Genomic DNA, 9,364 nt, shown 5'->3' on the forward strand with positions numbered 1-9,364 from the left:
TTTTACAGACCCTCAGATTCTATTTACTAGATGGGATGCGGCCAGATTAGAGAATGGGGAATCAAGCCAATTAGACCTTCCGAATTATTAAGCTGAATTTTGTTTTTAACCGTTTGAAAAGCACCACAAAACAAATAGCTGATAAAGACGCTGTGACTCAGAGAAGGAAGATGGCGGTTAGGATTCGGGGGAGAGACTGGAAATGCAGGCATTTGCTGCAAAGCCAGGCCTGGGGGGCTGGAGGTGGACTTGAGAGCCTGCTCCACAAACATCTAACTCAGGAGACAACGGGGTCCTTCTGGGGAGAAAGGAGCGGCGGGGGCCCCACAGACCACAGCTCCTCCCGTGCACGAACCGCGGGGGCCGAGTCACCATTGTCCCCATGACCCTCCCCGTGGTCCCCGCACCGACTGCGGAGCAGCGGGGATGAGGGTGCAGAGCTGCCCAGACGCGCTCCGCAGCCCAAGGCCCTGCCGCGGGGACACACTGGACGCCCGGGTCCCGGCTGGGCCCCGCCCTGCGAGCCCGAGGGGCCTGCAGTTTCAGCGGAGCCCCCGGCGCCTCGGTCCGCAGGCTCCGGACCTGACCGTGGAGAGACGGTCCCGCCACGGCGGCTCCACCCGCGCCTCCTCCCCGTCCCCGCGCCGGCCGCACACTCACCATTTCTGGTTCCTGGGCCCCCCGAGTCCCGCCTGCAGCTCCCAACGCCTTACGGATCGCAGATGAGAACAGAACAGGGAGATGTGATCCCACTGCAGCTGAAGCAAAGGAACAGCCGAGTAGTGGCAGAGCGTAGCCCTACCTGCCCGCTCCCACCTCTACTCATAGGACACACACTTTGCACGACTTCGCCCCCTAGCCCCTGAGGTGCACAGCCCTGAGCCCAAAACAGCCAGATCTCCTGTCCAGGGACGTTTGCGCTGAGAGTCCCCAGGGAACAGTGGTCCTTCCTTGCAAACACACACACTGAAAAGGCACCTAAGGAATCTGGCTCCATTTTCATCTTTGTTGACAGCTGGAGTCTGACGTGTGGATTTTCCAAAAAGGTGCACAGGCTCAGGGACCAGGGATGCCTTAGGGTGGTACCTTCCAGAACTACCGTCAAATTCCCATAAAGAGCATTGAAACCAGAAACAAGCCATCATTTCCAGCGTGAAAAGTGACTTCTGTGCATTTAGAATGGTTAACTTTAGAAAATGATTTTCTTTTTTTTCTTTTTTTGAAGATATATTTTATTGATTTTTCACAGAGAGGAAGGGAGAGGTAGAGAGTTAGAAACATCAATGAAAGAGAAACATCGATCAGCTGCCTCCTGCATACCCCCCACTGGGGATGTGCCCACAACCAAGGTACATGCCTTTGACCGGAATCAAACCTGGGACCCCCGCAGTCCGCAGGCTGACGCTCTATCCACTGAGCCAAACCGGCTAGAGCCTGACTCCTTTCACTCAGCATAAATATGAGATTCATCCATGTTGTTTTGCACATCAATAATTTGTTCCTTTTTCCCAGCTTTTATGAACTATATAATGGACAAATACAGATCATATCTATTTAAGGTATATAGCTTGATGATGTGAAATGTTGGTAGATGTAGAAACAGGGAGGAGAAAACTGGTTTCTCTATCTGTCCAGTATTGGAGAGAGAGGACTTCCCCTGAAAGAGACTTCACAGAGGCAATAGAGGAGAACATTACAAAAATCAGAGTAGCTTTTAAAAACCAGTGTTTATTTTGCAAATAAAATGCTCAAGAAACTTTAAAAAGGTCCAAAGGCCTAGGGATATCCAGGTTTCAGATAAGATTATAGGCAGGTGCTATTGGTTTCCTGTTACTAACGCTTAAACATCTATGCTCTGGATTCTGTAGTTCCATGATCCTTCTTGTTGGGGAGTTAATTCCTCCAACTCTCGACGGCGTACATCAACTTCCACCACAATAAGAACGATAAGAAAAACAGTGGCGGTAGCTGTCAATGTCATTGCCAAGGGAAACATTTTCTGGCCCGGGGAGAAACCTGCCACAGCAAATCCAAAAATCAAAATCGTTAATCCAGTAAAGAAGAAAAAGTATTGTTTGCAGAATCTATAGGAACACATTCTTCGGATTATTCTCTGCAACAGAGTCCGATGATCATAAGCTCGAGGTGTTCTGATCATGATGAGTCTTATCTTGGTTAATGCAGCTCTTGAATAGCCAGAACAGTCAAACTCCTTTCAAGACGAGATAGAAAATGATTTTCACATGTAAAATATGTTCCCACAGGTGATTCAGTCATGCTCCTCTGAGGCCATGAGCCACCCCTTACTTGTGGTTGTTTTGTGGGCAGTTCCACAGACCTACCCAGAGCAAGGAGATGGGCCAGGCACAGAGGTCACCAGGGTGGAGAGCCCAGGTGTCCAGCAAGGGGCAACCAATTGTAGGGTGGAGCCTGGTCCCCAGGGTGACTTTTCCTCCTCTAGCAGATCTCTGGTCCTGCGGTTTGGACCCCCTGATCTTCCTCCCTAGAGATAACATCTAAGCCTCATTGTATTTCACCTCCAGGCCCAGATAAGCAACACAATGCCGGGGCTGACATCAGGACCAGCTGCATTGAATAATGACCCCTGGCCTGGTGCCGGCCAATCTATCAGTGGAGGCCACATCCCTGAATGGACACACCTGGAAAGCTACAGAATAGTCCATTCAGCTCTTCCCCTGGGACCTCCCTGAAATCTCCACCCTTAAAACCTTTAGGAAGGAGGACCCAGTTCGCTCTCCCTCCCTGGAGCACACCTGTACCTTTCCCTTCCCCTCCTCGTCCTCCCCCAGGCAGGTTACCATTAGCTTGTGCTCCCAAGCTCCAAGGGCACTTCCGTTACCTCCTTAACTCCTTTTCTAAGCCCATTTCTTCCAAGAATTACTTCTCACACCCCTGTAATTTAACAGTAAATGTTCTCTTACAATTTGGGTCTTGTTCTGAATTCTTTTCTACCAAAACCCAAATACCCAGACTGCTGAACTCACATTTGGTCTGAGCGCAATCAGACACCTGGTGCCATTCCTGCTGCCACCACAGTTACACGGTTTAATCCAGCAATAATGAAATTTAACTGAAAATTGGTTCCCATAAATACTATAGAGTATTTTTATGAGTTCATGTCAGGAAGCAAAGTGTCAATGAATTGAGATAATGTCCGGAGTATGGCAGTTTGGTGCTTTATTTAATACATTACAATCAAATGAGAAGACTCAAGTGGGTTACATGAAATCACTGGTGATAGGTTAGGGAGCTGGGAGAAAGTAAAGCAGGGTACCCAGGGGATACGATGAAAAGTAAAATGATAGACATACATATATATTTTATATAGGTGGGTACAAAGTAGGTAATAGTTAATGATTAACATAAAAACAATGAGAGGAGATATGGTCTTATTTCTTCTGCATTGGTTGAGCACTGAAAGGTCTGAAATAGGGGGAGTTACCCTGACAATGCCAAGATATGTAATCATATATGGGAAAGACAATGGACAAGCATAGGGAAAGGAAAGATTGAGTTTGTTAGGGAGATTCTACTCTGGAACATGACTACCTATCATAAACTGCCTCTAGTTAAAATATTTTCATTTCAGACCATCTCTTGTGGTTATTTTAGGTCTTTTAATTTGCAAGGCCATCACACACAGGCCTTCCCTGAACTTGGCAGGTTAGCATGTGGACTCTTTTCATCCCCAATCTCAATAATAATCCCCCTGATTGGTGAGTCTGTGATACTAGCATAACATTCATTCTAACCATGATGGAAGCACTCCCTGCCAGGCATCCTCTCCATACTGAATGCACAGCTTCCTGGCTCTGACCATTGCCTCTCTCCAGTCCCTGAGGAAATGCTCAAACAGCCCCACCCAAACTGCAGCAATAACCCCATCAAGCCTGGGATACAGAAGAACCTGGAGGCCATCTGACACAGGCAGCCTGAGGGCAGAGCCACAGAACCACAGGTGACCTCAACGGAGAGAGGAAAGGAGGGCACACGTTTCACCCAGGACTCAGCTTACCAGGAGGCCCACACGGGGAGGAGCGGCATCAGTCACCATACACAGCAGGAAGAAAGGTCTGTGGGTATTCACCATGAAGAGCTGAGAGGGAGAATATATTTGCATTTCATCACCTTTTTTTCACCTTCCTTTTCACACCTATCTCAAAAACAATAGTCTCGGGGCATTTTTTCTAGAAATCATTCTGATTTTCTAGTCTGGAATACCTCTGGTTTTTTGTTTTGTTTTTGCTCTCATCTCAACCTCAAATAAATGACCTCCTACTAAGAATTCGAGTTCACTGGGGAAGATGCACATGTTTGGTCTCTTCTCTCACACTGCTGAACTTCAGGAACCTGCTGCTGAAGAAATTACCTTGCATTCCTGCCCTTCCACACCCTGCTGGTACTTGCACCTGTGGGAATCGTATAGTTCCAGCTGTGGCCCCATCTGGGTAGAGAATGCTCCACTTCTCACATCAAAGCTGGTCGCTTTGCTGAGGCCAATTCATGCTGCTCTTCAAGGTGCTGGAATTACTGGGTTGTGTTTAGTAAGAAGAGGTGGTTCCTGTGATCTCCATCATGGCAAACACAAGAGCCAGAATAGATTTAGTGCTGCTGCATCCACCTGCACCATGGAAACCATGAGGTCGCAAGACTCACCCTACAAGATGGTCTTTTCAGTCAAAGAGCTCCACTGAAAGGCACAAGGAGTTCCTTGTATGTACGGAGAGATTTTCCCCGTAGCCTTGGCATATGGCTCTAATAGAAAGAGTCACACAAGGTTCAAGCAGCTGCTCTGTGGGAGGGTCACTGAGATAACGTGACAGCTGGTCAACCCATGAGCTGGGCGATGAGACTCCTTCCTCCCACCCCTGTCCTTGGGATATATGTTCTGCCCACGGATGGAGAACTAAAGCCATTTAAAGGACACAGCTTTGAGAGACCAATGTGTTGCTGACCCCACCTGAACTGTGTACATGACCCAGTGAAGGCGATTAGGTAAACTTTGAATTATCTGGTGGGCAGGGTGGAGGTCTACTCCTCTTCTGTCCACCCAAGACCACCCTGGTATGGGAGTTCCTTTATTTATTAAAACTGCCACTTAACCCTGACCAGTTAGGCTCAGTGGATGGAGCGTCGGCCTGTGGACTGAAGGGTCCCAGGTTCGATTCCAGTCAAGGGCATGTGCCTTGGTTGTGGGCACATCCCAAGTGGGGGGTGTGCAGGAGGCAGCTGATCGATGTTTCTCTCTCATGGATGTTTCTAACTCTCTATCCCTCTCCCTTCCTCTCTGTAAAAAACGAATAAAATATGTATATATTTTTTTTAAAACTGCCACTTAAAACTCAGGAGTGGCCCAGCTGGCATGGCTCAGTGGTTGAGTGTTAACCCATAAATCAGAAGTACAGTGTGGGTAATACAACATTTTCCATCATCAATTGTTTATTTTAAGATCAAGTGTCAAAAACTAAAGCTGAGATTGAAAAGTGTGCCTGAGGAAACACTTCTAGCTTATCCTTGAATAAAGGGGGCTAGTTTCCCTATAGAGAGCAATAGAGTTTGTTTCTTTTCAATCTTTTCAGTGTTCATGCAAAAGGACACCATGTAAAGTATACTGTTCTCTCTCCACAGATGTTTTGAAATATGCTTTTCCTCTCTCGTTCATTTAAAAACAAATCCTGCTCTAATTATCATGTCCATGATTCTGTGCCACCAGCAGACCAGATGGAGAAGAGATCCCTGGAGAGCTGCTGCCACTGTCCCTAACCCGGCCATCCCTGCTCTGAAATGGGACCCAATGAACAGCAAGATTAGTCACCTCCAGGCAATCATGCCACAGGATGCCTTGGCAAATAGTTGACCTCATCTGCACATTTTTACAACGTTTAGGCCATTGCCAATGGTCTGGCTGTCTGGCACCAAGAGCAACAACTCCTAATCGAAGATCACCCTTTGGGATAAAGCGCTCTGGAATAACTTTACTCATAATTACTCAAAAAGAAGGGAATGCCACACATCTCTGCACGGGGGACAAATGAAACCGCAGGGCTTCATTTCCATCATAGCCAGAAAAATTAGTGCAAGTTTCTGAAACACACTGACACTTCAGGTGCACTCAGAATAGAGAGAAAAACTGGGGGTGAGGGAACCCGAGGTTGTAGTATCAAGACAGCGAGGTGTCCCTGTGCTTCATGGGAAGATGTAATAGGGTTGTTAATATTTCTGTGCACAGACATGGAAATGACACCCACTACACTGTAGGCTGAGAAGACTGCAATACTATTCTGTAAAATTATGCTATACGAAACCCTGTAAAATAAATTATATGTTAATTATATAAGTTTTCTAATGATCCAAAATATATGCTAAGATATACTACTGTACTATATATTACCAACATGATAAAAATATACTAAATACACCACATTCTACATCATATATACATACACAGATGCATATAGATATACACTATCCTATATAATAAAAGGCTAATATGCAAATCGACCAAACAGGGGAACAGCCGGTCTTTATGACATGCACTGATAACCAGGGGGAGACACTCAATGCAGAAGCTGCTCCCTGGTGGTCAGTGTGCTCCCACAGGTGGAGTGCTGCTCAGCCAGAAGCTGGGCTCATGGCTGGTGATCCCAGCAGCGGTGGCGGAAGCCTCTCCCACCTCCACAGCAGGGAGACATCCCCTGAGGGCTCCCAGATTGTGAGAGGGCGCAGGTCGGGCTGAGGGACACCCTGCCCCCGGGTTCACAAATTTTGTGCACCGGGCCTCTAGTACATAGTAATTTTTCTCTAGATAATCTATAATAAAAGCATAATAAGCTAATTAGACTGGGTGGAAAAACGACCTTCCAGACGTAGCCGGGGCTGCAAGGGTCAAGACCCTTGCATGAACTCCATGCACTGGGCCTCTAGTACATTATAATACAATACACAGAGACCAGATTTTTTAAATTCATTTCAGAGAAGAAGGGAGAGGGAGAGAGAGATAGAAACATCAATGATGAGAGAGAATAATTGATCGGCTATCTCTTGTACACCCTCAACTGGGAACTGAGCCCACAATCCAGACATGTGTCCTTGATTAGAATCAAACCTGGGTCCTAGCTAGTTTTGGTCAATGGATAGAGTGTCGGCCTGTGGACTGAAAGGTCCCAGGTTTGATTCCGACCCAGGGCACACGCCTGGGTTGCAATCTCAATCCCCAGTAGGGGGGTGTACAGGAGGCAGCCGATCAATGATTCTCTCTCATCACTGACGATTCTATCTCCCTTTCCCTTCCTCTCTAAAATCAATAAAATATACTTCAAAAAAAGAAAAATAATTGAAACCGGGACCCTTCAGTCCACAGGCAGACACACTAACTACTGAGCCAAACCAACTAGGATCAGAGAACACTTTTTATATACATGCAAAAGCCTTACCAAAATACGAACAAAATGAACTGAGCAATATATAACATGACCTATACACCATGACCAAGTGAGATTTAACCCAGGAAAGAAGGGTTGGTTTTGCATCTGAAAATGAATTAATGTAACATACCATTAATAGAATAAACCTCAAAGATTACAGGATCATCTCAATTGAGAAAAAGCATGGGCCCTTCCTCACTTTGCTTACCCACTGGAAGCTCAGGGAGGATAACAAAGAGTCACATGTCCTCACTCAGCTGCCAACTCCTCACCTGCAGGTTCTTGGACAAGGTGTCCCCCACCTCCTTGAGGTCTCCCCTGTGCACAGGCCTCCCTGGGTCATACCTCCTGAGCCCGTCCTCACCCAGCCTTTCATCTCTGCCTCTCACTGAATGTCCCTTGATGGGGATGAGTGGTAGCCTGGGGGCCTTGAACCACAGACAGGTGGCCTTGGGGACCCAGGAAAACACCGGAAGCTGTTGTAAGACCATGGAGGAGTTTGAGCTCATTTCTCACTCTTCCTGCAAGAACAGGGGCGTGGTTCAAACAAAGGGACCAGGAGCCACCTCCTGTGCCTGCTCACTTCAGGGAAGAGGCAAAATACTTGGCATTCTCAGCCCCTTATTAGGAGTGGTGCTGCATTGCATGCTGTAAGCCACGTGAGGAGAGGGGGGATCCCACAGGGATGCTGATTTCCTGGCTGGGATGTTATTTCCCATAGTCCATGGGGCTGACATTCTGCAGGGGGAGTCCTGTTCCGGAGGAGTAGGCACCAGACTTGGGTGGGCTCCACGCTCACTCTAGAGGCAGCTCTGAGGAGAGGGGGTCGGGTGTGGTCAGCCTTTTCGCTTCTCAAACCACAGGGTTGATGGCCCGCAGGATCAGGGAAGGCGCTCTAGGGACAGCCTGGTTCCTGAGGGACTCCTAGAGCTAGGACAGGCAGGGCATCTCCTTTCCACATTGTTGGGGGGTTTGAGATTCATGTGCAACGTGCTTCTTGGCACAGGAGTGATGGTCACGCAACAGTGGAAATCACCGTGTGTGAGGGGCCTGCTCCTCGTGACATGGACTCTGGGTTCTATCACCGTTTCACCACAGTCACCTGAGGTGGCAACAGAAAATTTCCAGAGTCGGACTGATGTTGCATTTAAACATGTTTCCCAGAGAGCAGGCATAGTCGGCTTGAGAAGCTTAATTAACTATGGGAAACTTAATAACTGGAAACAGGCTCATGATCTGCTGATGCCCAGGATTAGATTACGACAGTGGTCAGAAACTGCAGCTCCTGAGCCACATGCGGCTCTCTGGCCCCTTGAGTGTGGCTCTTCCACAAAATACGTGTGGATGCGCATGTACAGTGTGATTGAAACTTTGTGGCCTATGCTCAGAAGTCGGTATTTTGTGGAAGAGCCACACTCAAGGGGCCAAATAGCCCATGTGGCTCCCGAGCCGCAATTTGCCGACCATAGAATTAGGACATTCCCAGGCTGACCTCACTTGTGTTGACCAGGTGGATTCCCCATTTCAGTTCATAGCATTTCCTGAATAGGACTCCAGAACCCTGGCATCACCTCAAAGGTGGCTGCCAAGAGTCCTATCACTGTCTCAGCAGTTGTGTGAATGAGGGCACAGGTTGCCCCAGAGGGTGTTTCCTGAAATTGTATCCTGTTGTGTCCTCCCCCAGACCTCTGTTCTTTATAAGAACCCCAAGGTGGGGGAAGGAAGTGTTGCACAATTAGTGCTCTAAGTTTTGGACTGTTTAACATTCTCCCAGCAGAAAACTTTTGTTTGTATGTATTTATAGATATACTAGTGGCCTGGTGTACAAAATTTGTGCATGGAAGTGGGTTCCCTCAGTCCAGACTAGTGGCCCGGTATATGAAAAGCGTGGGGGTGGGGGTATTCCCCTCTGCCCACCT

General features: G+C 47.7%; 1 long non-coding RNA gene across 1 annotated transcript; it reads right to left on the reverse strand.

The window, feature by feature from the left end:
• Positions 1-1,708: 1,708 nt before the first annotated feature.
• On the reverse strand, positions 1,709-6,237 carry LOC308519501. Its single transcript, XR_013995994.1, has 2 exons — positions 4,037-6,237; positions 1,709-2,212 (listed from the first exon to the last, which is right to left on the reverse strand). It is a non-coding gene; the product is annotated as an uncharacterized lncRNA (long non-coding RNA).
• Positions 6,238-9,364: the final 3,127 nt, after the last annotated feature.

The sequence above is a fragment of the Myotis nattereri genome (genome assembly GCF_964212035.1).
Source record: "Myotis nattereri genome assembly, chromosome: 5".
Taxonomy (NCBI): Eukaryota; Metazoa; Chordata; class Mammalia; order Chiroptera; family Vespertilionidae; genus Myotis; species Myotis nattereri.